The following is a 10,560-nucleotide window of genomic DNA, read 5'->3' as shown; positions in this document are numbered from 1 at the left end:
AACATTAAAACCCTAGCACTAATGATTGTGTGTAGTTTTTACGGTTAATCTAATGGGTAGCTTCTCTTAGAATCAGTCATCAAAGTTACCTCTTGGATCTCTCCTACAAGTCTAACTTATTAACAAGGAAAACAAGGACAAATTGCTTATGCAGAACCCTAATAAGTTCGAATGACCTATGCCCATAACCTGAACCTTGTGCTCAGCATGGTCTTGAATGTTTTGATGACTTGTCTTCGTTGTTCACTTGTGGAATGGAGATGAGATGTGAAAGATTCGCATTAGGGAAAACCTAAATCAAAATATTTGTTAGCTTCTGTTAAGCAAGAAACAACCTCTCTTTCTCATAAAATAAGTCGGATCACTCAATCTGCCCTGGTGCAATGAACACCCAATAAAAAGTGCAAATGTGCACATGAAAGAAAATGAAATAAAATAAAGGGTGAAGGATCGAGAAAAGCTTCCTGCATAGAGAGGTAATGCAATGACTCCATCAGGGTACTGACTTGGCTCACTGGTAGTGGAGAAATGTCTGTCTATTCTTGAAGTGACTGCTGGCAGCAGAGTAACACCAAAAATTTATTTTAAAATCTTGAATACAATAAGCCCTTTTCCTTGACGTTTGCATCATCATCAACTACTGGCATGTGTTAAATTCTAATTGGATGTTTATTGACTAACCGGACCTGGCTGAGACACAAAATAGAAGGCCAATCTGTAAAGGTCAAGTTAATGCGAGAGGTACCCGTAGTAACTATTCAATATTCCCTTGCATCATTATCTGGACTTGAGCTATTGTAGGGATGTTGGTAAAGATGTTGGATTTTTCTAGCGGTTCACCAATTTTTTTAGCTGCTACAACAAAACCCAAAATTCTGGGCATATTAAAAAATTTTAGGTCCCCCTCCAGTCACCTCAAGCCATTAGGGTTTTGGTCATGCTTTTGAATGGTTACTCTCCCCATGACCATTCCTATCAAACCCTTGTGAGGTGCTCACTCACGTGTTTGACATTGCATCAACGCATCATGTCTTATCTCAAATATAAACCATATGATTGCATTAGGGTTTGGGGGTTTGTTTCTTCAAGGAGCATTGAGATCCCATAAACATTGAAACTTATCCTCCTATAGTGTACATTGTCAATTAGTGGAGGCACCTTTGTGTAGATGAGCATGACCTTAATTTGTATCTATTTATGGTTGACCTTATTAGGGTTTGCAAGAAACCCTAGTTTTTAAAAATTAAGGATTCCTTCATGTCTTAACATAATTCATATACCTCCAAAGGTGCATTCCCATCAACGTTGTCTCGCATCAATTAAAAATCATTGCACACCATTCCCCCTTGGGTTCCTAATTGAGTCCCCATCTCAGCATCTGCATTAAGACTTGGGTGATTGTTTTCCTTCTTGAAACCCTATAAATGTTGATCACATGTGTGTTCCATTACTCACCTCGTGTTTTGGAGTGTATTAGGGTCTTTGTTCCCATCATTCTCACCATGCATTCCTTCACCACACTTTCGCTACTATACAAATGATAAGAACATCCTTCATCACTAATCATGTTTCATTTCGTACATTGATCTTATGATTGCATTAAGGTTTCACGTAGGTTCGTTGCTTTTATAATGCATGGTGAATATGAACAAGAACTCACTTTAGATTTTGCTTGATGCCATTGTCCTTATCCACTGTTGAAATCGTATATCCTCAGGGGTGGATTCTTATATGCGTTATTGAATTAGGATAAGGATGGATTAACATAACAACATTACCTTCGTCATTAATTTTGTTAAGGACTAATCGAATTTCTAGGGTGGTTTGATTGGCAGCCCAAGTGCATTACATTTTTTCATGTGAAAGTGGGTATTAGGGACATGTGCTTTTGAATTGTTGAAACCTTGTATATTAATATATGTCTGGAAGATCATACCCATGTTTTTATGCATCAAAGGTTGTAGTATTGTAATCATTAAGCATTTCCAATCGAAGCCTTGTGAATTAATTTACATTGTTATGTGGCATCCAAGTCGGAACCTAAAGGAGGAGACAATTGTTCTAGCAGACATATACTTGTCAAATTCTTGAGCCAAATACTTCGGGAATTTCATAACATACAAGACTAACATAAGAATGATGGGTCCAAGTCAAACATTAGAATCCATCAATTATTCCTTAAAAAAAATGCACGTGTGTTTGGAAAGGCACACAAGCAACAAATGGCAGTGCACTTGAATTGACACATGTATGAAGGAAAATTCTACATGAGGAGAGCACATGGGTCCTATTGCAAGAAGAAATTCATGACAAGCACATGATATGGAGACTTATTCAACTAAGGGAAATGGATCTCAACATGGAGGCATTTCCGCCATGGCACAAAGTAACAGAATTGACTTGAAGAGTGTTTATATCTGGAGCGGTGATGAATCATTAATGAATATTGCTGAAATGGGTTCATGGCATGATGGATTTGGAGTAAAAGGAGTAGGAGGCTACTCATATTTGTATGAGCCACTTTGGTGGGCATGCATCATTACCATGATTGTTGGATGGGTGGCAAACTTTGCAACTTATGCTTTTGCTCCAGCGATTCTTGTCATTCCATTGCGAGCACTCAACATTGTTGTCACCGCAGTTCTTTCACATATTATTTTAAGGGAGGAACTGCACATATTGGAATTTTAGGTTTCGTTCATTTTATTTTCGACTCGACCACAATTGTTCTACATAGGCCATAGCAAATGAATATTGATTCTGTCAAGGAAGTGTGGAACCTTGCTACTCACCCAATTTTTGTTTTACACATCCCTTGTGATAGCATTGGCTCTTGTTCTTATTGTCCACTCTATGCCACTTAATGGCCATACACATGCTTTAGTCTACATCAACATTGTTTCTCTAATGGGATCTCTTTCGGTTAAGAGTGTCAAAGCATTGGATAGTCCTTTGAAACTAATTTTTTAGGGATGAACCAACTAATATGTTGGAAAACTTGGTTCTTTACCATGGTAGTTAATACCTATATTATTACACAGGTGAATTATTTAAATAATGCACTAGACACATTTAGCAGTGCAGCGTATCACATATTGACTATGTGATGTTCATGTCACTTACAATCCTATGAGTATCATCGCGTTTAAGGATGGGGATAGAGAAAACATGTCTCAGATTGTGACTGAAACATGTAGTTTTGTTACAATCCTTTCTTGAATTTTTTCCCATAAGACAAATGATCTTGGTAATAATATATTGTCAGGAATCAGACTTCAAGATATCTCTTCGTGTAAGCGCCCTAGGGACGATGACTTCACGTTCGAGGATTTCTCGCTTCAACAACAGGGTTCCTCTAGGGAAACCTAACGTTTCCATATGACATGCATCTGTTGTACAAAATAATAGGCATTCCCCATGATTTAATGAATATGTTTCTACCTCGGAAATAGATAATGGATACAATGGAAGTAATCTTCCACGGAGATGTTGAGATTGAAAATGTATTAAAGAGAATCTCAACGCTAATTGGGTATGAAACAATGTCTCCACATAGTCGTTGTTGTCCTGAAGTTGTTATCTCGCATCCCATGCACTCAGCACCTAACCAGAAGATGCAACCCAACTTGAGTTGTGACCTAGAGACCCCTCCACAAGTCGCAAAGTCACACTAACAAGCCCCTCATCCATCCAGAATACTTGATCTTGATTGTAAAGCGACTGTGTGACCTTTTCTTTGGTAGACAAGTTGTAGAATCACACTTGGGCAAGCCAATGGCCAGTCCAACCCACCCTCTTTAGAAAATATGCAACCAACTATGTGGAACGATTATGTAACCTCTAGCAAGTAGCCTCTCTGCCGAGGTCTTAAAGTTGCACCCGAGAAATGGCTAGAAGATGTGACCACCACTAAGTGCGACTGTGTGACCTTTATTGGGTTAGAAAGTCGTAGACTCGCATCTAAAGAAGCTAGCAACTCATCCAACCCATCCTCTTCATCAACTGTGTGACCACATGAGATGTTGTTGCAACCATCTCTTTAAGAAGGCAGAACATAACGAGCTATCATCACATTAAGAAATTCTCCAAAACTTTACGCAAAATATGCAATTGATTTGTGGAATTATATGGAATGAAGAGAGTATAAGGACATGCTGACTCAAGTTGCGTGAAATCCCTATTTTGGAAGCATTTTATCAAGCATCGTTTTCCCCAGGAGCATGAAGTAATTCGTCGAGTGACAAAACAAAACTGCTTCCCATGAACAATCACCAGAGACTACCATATATCGTTAGTGAAAATCATTTCTTTAAAATATCCTTGCTCCCACTATAGTGCCAAGTCTGTATTATTGTTTGGATAAGAGAACAAATGATATGAATTCCAGGAGGAATTTGGAATGGTTCATGACTACAATGAAAAGAAACGAATCCGTTCACCTCATAAACATGTCACGAGAGGCATAATGGCAAGTGTTGACGATGGATGCAGGCTCAAGAAGGAAGCATGCCAGCCTCGTGTTCCATAAATATGTTGTGTTTCCACAAACACTATTAAGGTAGTGCAAGGTTCGAAGGTTTCAAAGGGTCATGTTATTCAATGGCAATCGCAAAGGATTTTTCCTTACACCTTTGAAATTTTTTAAAAACAACACAATGCACAAATTCCCAGCATGTGTGACGAGGATGAAAAGGAGTGTGAAATATGATATAACAATAATAATCTAACTAGTAAAAGGAAATCAATGATTGGTTCCAAGACATGGAACATATCAACACACAAATATGTGACCATGAAATCACAAGCAATTTCAAGGCTAAGAATTCTTGCTCATTATTAATTGTGATATTTATTTTTTATATTTCATCAAAGTACATTTTTCTTGATGCTTAATTGATGATTGTATACATGTCTAGGATTGAAGTTACAAAGGAAAATCCCTAGCATTTATGCAGACACTTAAGCCGAATTGGTTTCTAAAATGATCCAAGGGATTGATGTTGAAAAAATACATGATCTTGGTCAAGAACAAATATTTAAGTCAAGCTAGCTCCAGGGTAGAAGGAAGGTAGCAAGATATTGGTTTATGCAGAAGATTTAGGGTTTATCATGAAGCTTGCATAGAAAGCCAGATGGTCCCTTGCAAGATCCAAGGACCTCTCAATAAAATCCAAAGAACATCACGAGACAATTAATGAATGTGAGAGAAGCATAGTGGCAAGAAAACATGTCGCTTCTAGGAACAAGAATCTGCATCATTGCGACATATGGGCAAAAAATAATTATAGGGTTTCCAATAACCTTCTACACCCTTCCTTTTCTCTAATTCATCACAATCTAAATATCACCCACAATTATATCGGCAACTTTGTTAGCACTGATGTGGGCCTGTAACAATCATTTTGTCTTGCGAAAGAAGTGGGTAAGCTCAAGAGCCATGAGGGTAGCAGAAATGGCATGATGGAAGGTCAAAGGTCATGATAGGTGAACGATCACCTGACCTCTATAAATGTGCCCTTGTGCTTCATTCAAATTGGGGGGGGGTTACTTTAGCACTAGATTTGAGGTTAGGATTAGATAGTTGATTTATGCTTGAGAGCCAGAGCCACTTAGCTCTTGGCAGTTAGTAGAGTGGAGTTGCAGTGAGGCTAGGGTTTTTTTATTAGGAAATAATATGAGCAACCCATGTTCCACTATTGGGTTTTGATAGACTGCAAGATATGTAATTGAAGTTGCAACAACATTAATAATATGTTCTCCATCTTTGGCACTGATTCCCATGACTACTCATGGTGGTTGTATTAGCTCTCTCACACTTCACTATATTTGTATGTGTGCTTTCATATGTGCAATATGTTATGAACTGATTCATAGTTTTGGCATGTATGATTTGCTTTCAAATCCGTGTTTACTTAGTTCTTTCCATGTCAAAGATATATTGTGAATTGTTTTGCAATTAACTTCTGGCATGTTTCAATTTATTGTATGCCTGATTGGCTTTTAGCCCACTAATCACTCTCATGGCATACCTATTCTTATTTCTACTAAGACTTTTTTGTACCTATTTATGCAATATGTCAATCTTGGGTTTATTTTGTTTCACAATATGAGAAATTTTCCCTTGTACCCACTCTAACACCTTCTCATTTGATAATCAAGAGAGGAAAAATTCATGGTGGTAGTTGGGCCCACTTGCCGGATGGGGCTCCTATCCCAATCGATGTGAGGTCTAATTGGGACTTCACACCGGGGATACCCCTAGTTGTTGGAAGTACATTTCAGCTCATCAACAAATTGGCGCTAGAAGGAGGGCTAGAAGACAAGCTAAGCCTTTGGATCTTGAAGTTTTGACCTTTATCTGTAAATTGCTATGTCCTGAATCTTGCTCTAGGGGTGTTTATCTGATTTGGCCATTTTTCAATGTTCAATCCTGAAAGTGCATCTCTATCACTTATCTCAGTTAAATTTTGATGGCGAGGATGGAACACCCTTGACTGAGCACATTTTTAGTTTCCTTAATTTTTTCAAATCTTACGAGATCGATGATAAATATTTTTCTCGTGTGCTCTTCTCCCTCACCATTGAAGATCGCGTCAAGAAATGGTTTTGTACATTGCCAACAACTTCCATCCATTTGTTCGAACAACTCATTGGTCTAGAATTGTTGCGGTGGCTGCATTGGAAGTTTGATTTCTTGTGTGCTCTTCTCCCTCACCCTTGAAGATCGCGTCAAGCAATGGTGTTGTACATTGCCAACAACTTCCATCCATTCGACCCAACAACTCATTGGTCTAGAATTGTTACGGTGGCTACATTGGAAATTTGATTTCACATGACTCAACCTCCTCTTTGGTTAAATTAGGGTTCAGGGTTTAGACTAGTTAGTTTTTAGTTTTTTCTTATCAATTTGATAATTATGTTTTTCTTTATGTTTTAAATACACCTTATTGTGTTTCCTTTGTCATAGGTGATTAGTTGCTCCGTGACATTAGGATTTTAAGCTTGCACTCATGTCCTTGCATCGCTCATTGTTACATGGCATTCATGAAATCTCTACATATGCATTGCATTGGTATTCTCATTGCAATTGGTTGGTTCCTTCCTTACATTAGCATGGAATTCCATTTGATCATAACTCCTACCTATTGTATTATGACATGCATTCTTCTTCTTGCATCCTAGTCTTGCATTTTCTCCTTGCCGCATGAGCCTTCACGAACCTAGAGCTTACGAATCTTTGTTGTTGAGATTAGATTTCTTAAACCTGCATTTAAATGTTCAAACCCTAGAATATCTTCCCTAGTAGCCTTTCCCTAGCATTAAAAACCTAGCCCTAATGATTGTGTGTAGGTGTGATGGTTACTCCAATAGGTATCTTCGCTTAGAACTAGTCATCAAAGTTACCTCCTGGATCTCTCCTATGACTCTAACTTATTAGCAAGGAAAATAAGAACATATTGCTCGTGGGGAACCCTAATCAGTTTGAATGACTTATACCGATAACCTGAACCTTGTGCTCAACATGGTCTTGCATGTTTTGATGACTTGTTTTCATTATTCACTTGTCGACTAGAGATGAAATGTGAAAGCTTCACATCAGGGAAAACCTAAATCATACTATCTGTTAGTTTATCTCAAGCAAGAAACAACCTCTTTGCTCGTAATAAGTGCAAATGTGCACATGAAATAAAACAAAATTAAATAAATGGTAAAGGATCGAGAAAGGCTTCCTGCACAGAGAGGTAATGCAATGACCTAGTTAGGGTAATGACCAATAATAAGTGCAAATGTGCACATGAAATAAAACAAAATTAAATAAATGGTAAAGGATCGAGAAAGGCTTCCTGCACAGAGAGGTAATGCAATGACCTAGTTAGGGTAATGACCAGGCTTGCTAACAATGGAGCAACATCTGTGAATTCTTGAAGTGACTCCGTTGGGGTACTATCCAGACCTGCTAAGAGTGGAGCAACACTAGAAACGTATTTTAAAATTCCTGAATACAATAATCCCTTTGCCTCTTCCTTTGTATCATCATCAACTACTCACATGTGTGAACTTCTCATTGGATGTTTACTGACTAGCAAGACCTAGATGAGACACAAAGGGAAGGCATATCAGTAAAGGTCAAGGTAACATGAGACATCCATAGTTAGTGTTCAATATTCCCTTGCACCATTATCTAGACTTGATCTATTGTAGGGATGTTGGCACACATGTTGGATGCTACCATTAGTTTGCCAATTCTTGTAGATTCTACAATAACACCCAAAGTTTTGGGCATATTAAAATTTTTTAGGTCCCCCTCCACTCACCTCAAGCCATTAGGGTTTTGGTCAAGCTCTCGACTAGTTACTCTCCTTGCGACCCTTCCTATCAAACCCTTGTTAGATGCTCACTCACGCATTGCACATTGCATCCACGCATCATGTTTTGTCTCAACAATAAACCTTATGATTGCATTAGGATTTGTGGGTTTGTTGTTTCAAGGAGCATTGAGAGCCTAGATACTTCAAAACCTATCCTCCTATAGTGTACATTTTCATTTAGTGGACGCACATCTATGTGTGTGACCATGACCTTGATTTGGCTCCTTTATGGTTGACCTTATTAGGGTTTGGGAGAAACCCTAGTTTCTAAAAATGAAGGATTCCTTCTTGTCTTAACATAATTCATATACCTCCAAGCATGCATTCCCATCCGTGTTGTCTCGCATCATATAAAAATCATTGCATGCCATCCTCCCCTTTGTTCCTGATTGGTTACCCATCTTAGCATTTGCATTAGGACTTGGGTGATTTTTGTCTTTTTTGAAACCCTATAGCTCCTCATCACATGTGTCTTCCATTACTCACATCGAGTTTTCGAGTGTTTTAGGGTCTTTATTCCCATCATTCTTGCCATGCATTCCTTCGCTTCACTTTCTCTATTATATAAATGGTAAGCATATTCTTCATCAGTAGCCATGTTTCATTTCTTGCATTGATATTATGGTTTCATTAAGGTTTCATGTTGGTTCGTTTCTTTTATAATGCATGGTCAATATGAACAAGACCTCACTTCAACTTTTGTTTGATGCCATTGCTCTTATCCACCCCTGAAAACCTATATACTCTGGGGCGCATTCTTATCAACATTACCGAATCAGGATAAGGATGGCTTAACATAACAAAATTACCTTAGTCATTAATTTTATTAAGGACCAAACAAATTTCTAGGGTTGTTTGATCGCAAGACCAAGTGCATTGCATTTTGTCATGTGAAAGTGGGTATTAGGGATATGTGCTTTTGAATTGTTTAAACCTTATATTAATATATGTCTGGAAGATTACACCCATGTTTTTATGCATCAAATGTTTTCATACTCTAATCATTAAACATTTTCATTCAAAGCCTTGTGAATTAATTTAGATTGTAATGTGGCATGCAGGTCAGAACCCAAAGGAGGAGACAATTGCTCTAGCAGACATATACTTGTCAAATTCATGAGCTACCTACTTTGATATTCTCATAGCATACACGAATGGAATTAAAATGATTCATCTAAGTCACACATTAGAATGCATGACTTATTCCTTAAAAAAAATACACATGTTTTTGTAAAGGCACACAAACAACAAATGGAAGTGCACTTGACTTGACACATTATGAAGGAAAATGCTACATCTGGAGAGCAAAGGGGTCCTATTGAAAGAAGAAACTCATGACACATCTATGATATGGAGACTTATTCAACTAAGGTAAATGGAGCTCAACATGGAGACATTTCAATCATGGCACAAAGTAACGTCACTAACTTGAACAATGTTTGTATCTGGAGGGGTAATTGCATGATTGATGAATAATTGTGAAATGGGTTCCTGGGAGGATGCATTTGGAGGAAAAGGAGTAGAAGGATACTCATATTTGCATGAGCCACTTTGGTGGGTAGGCATGATTTCCATGATTACAGGATGGGTAGGCAACTTTGCAGCTTATGATTTTTCTCTAGCTATCCTTGTGACTCCATTAGGAGTCCTCAAGATCATTGTCAGTGCAGTTCTTGCACATATTATTTTAATGGAGGAACTGCACATATTTGGAATTTTAGGTTGTGTTCCTTGTGTTTTCGGCTCAACCAAAATTTTTCTACATGTGCCCCAACAAAGGGATATTGAGTCTGCAAGGAAGTGTAGAACCTTGCTACTGACCCAACAAATTTTTTTATGCATCCCTTGTGATAGCATTGGCTCTTGTTCTGATTTTCCACTATGTGCACTTTATTTCCATACACATGCTTTAGTATACATCTACATTAGTTCTCTTATGAGATCTATTCTAGTTAAGACTATCAAAGCGTTGGATATTCCTTTGAAACTGACTTTTGAGGGATGAACCAACTAATATATATAGAAACTTTGTTCTTTTCCATGGTAGTTAATATATATATTATTACATAGGTGAATTATTTAAACAAGGCACTGGATACATATAAAACTGCAGTATATCACATATTTACTATGTGATTTTCACGTCATTTACAACTCTGTGAGTATCATTGTGTTTAAGGTTTGGGATTGA

The 10,560-nt window shown here is 37.8% G+C and overlaps 2 pseudogenes; both read left to right on the top strand.

The window, feature by feature from the left end:
- Positions 1-2,376: 2,376 nt before the first annotated feature.
- LOC149262471 (putative magnesium transporter NIPA4 pseudogene) lies at positions 2,377-3,219 on the top strand (annotated as a pseudogene).
- A 6,633-nt stretch (positions 3,220-9,852) lies between these two features.
- Positions 9,853-10,560, top strand: LOC149262470 (putative magnesium transporter NIPA4 pseudogene; annotated as a pseudogene).

This window comes from Pinus tabuliformis, chromosome 6 (assembly GCF_031772625.1).
Source record: "Pinus tabuliformis cultivar Carrire ecotype Pingquan chromosome 6, CPIR1, whole genome shotgun sequence".
In the NCBI taxonomy this organism is placed as follows: Eukaryota; Viridiplantae; Streptophyta; class Pinopsida; order Pinales; family Pinaceae; genus Pinus; species Pinus tabuliformis.
The sequence above is the reverse complement of the archived record's forward strand: the minus strand, read 5'-3'. Positions and strand labels throughout refer to the sequence as shown.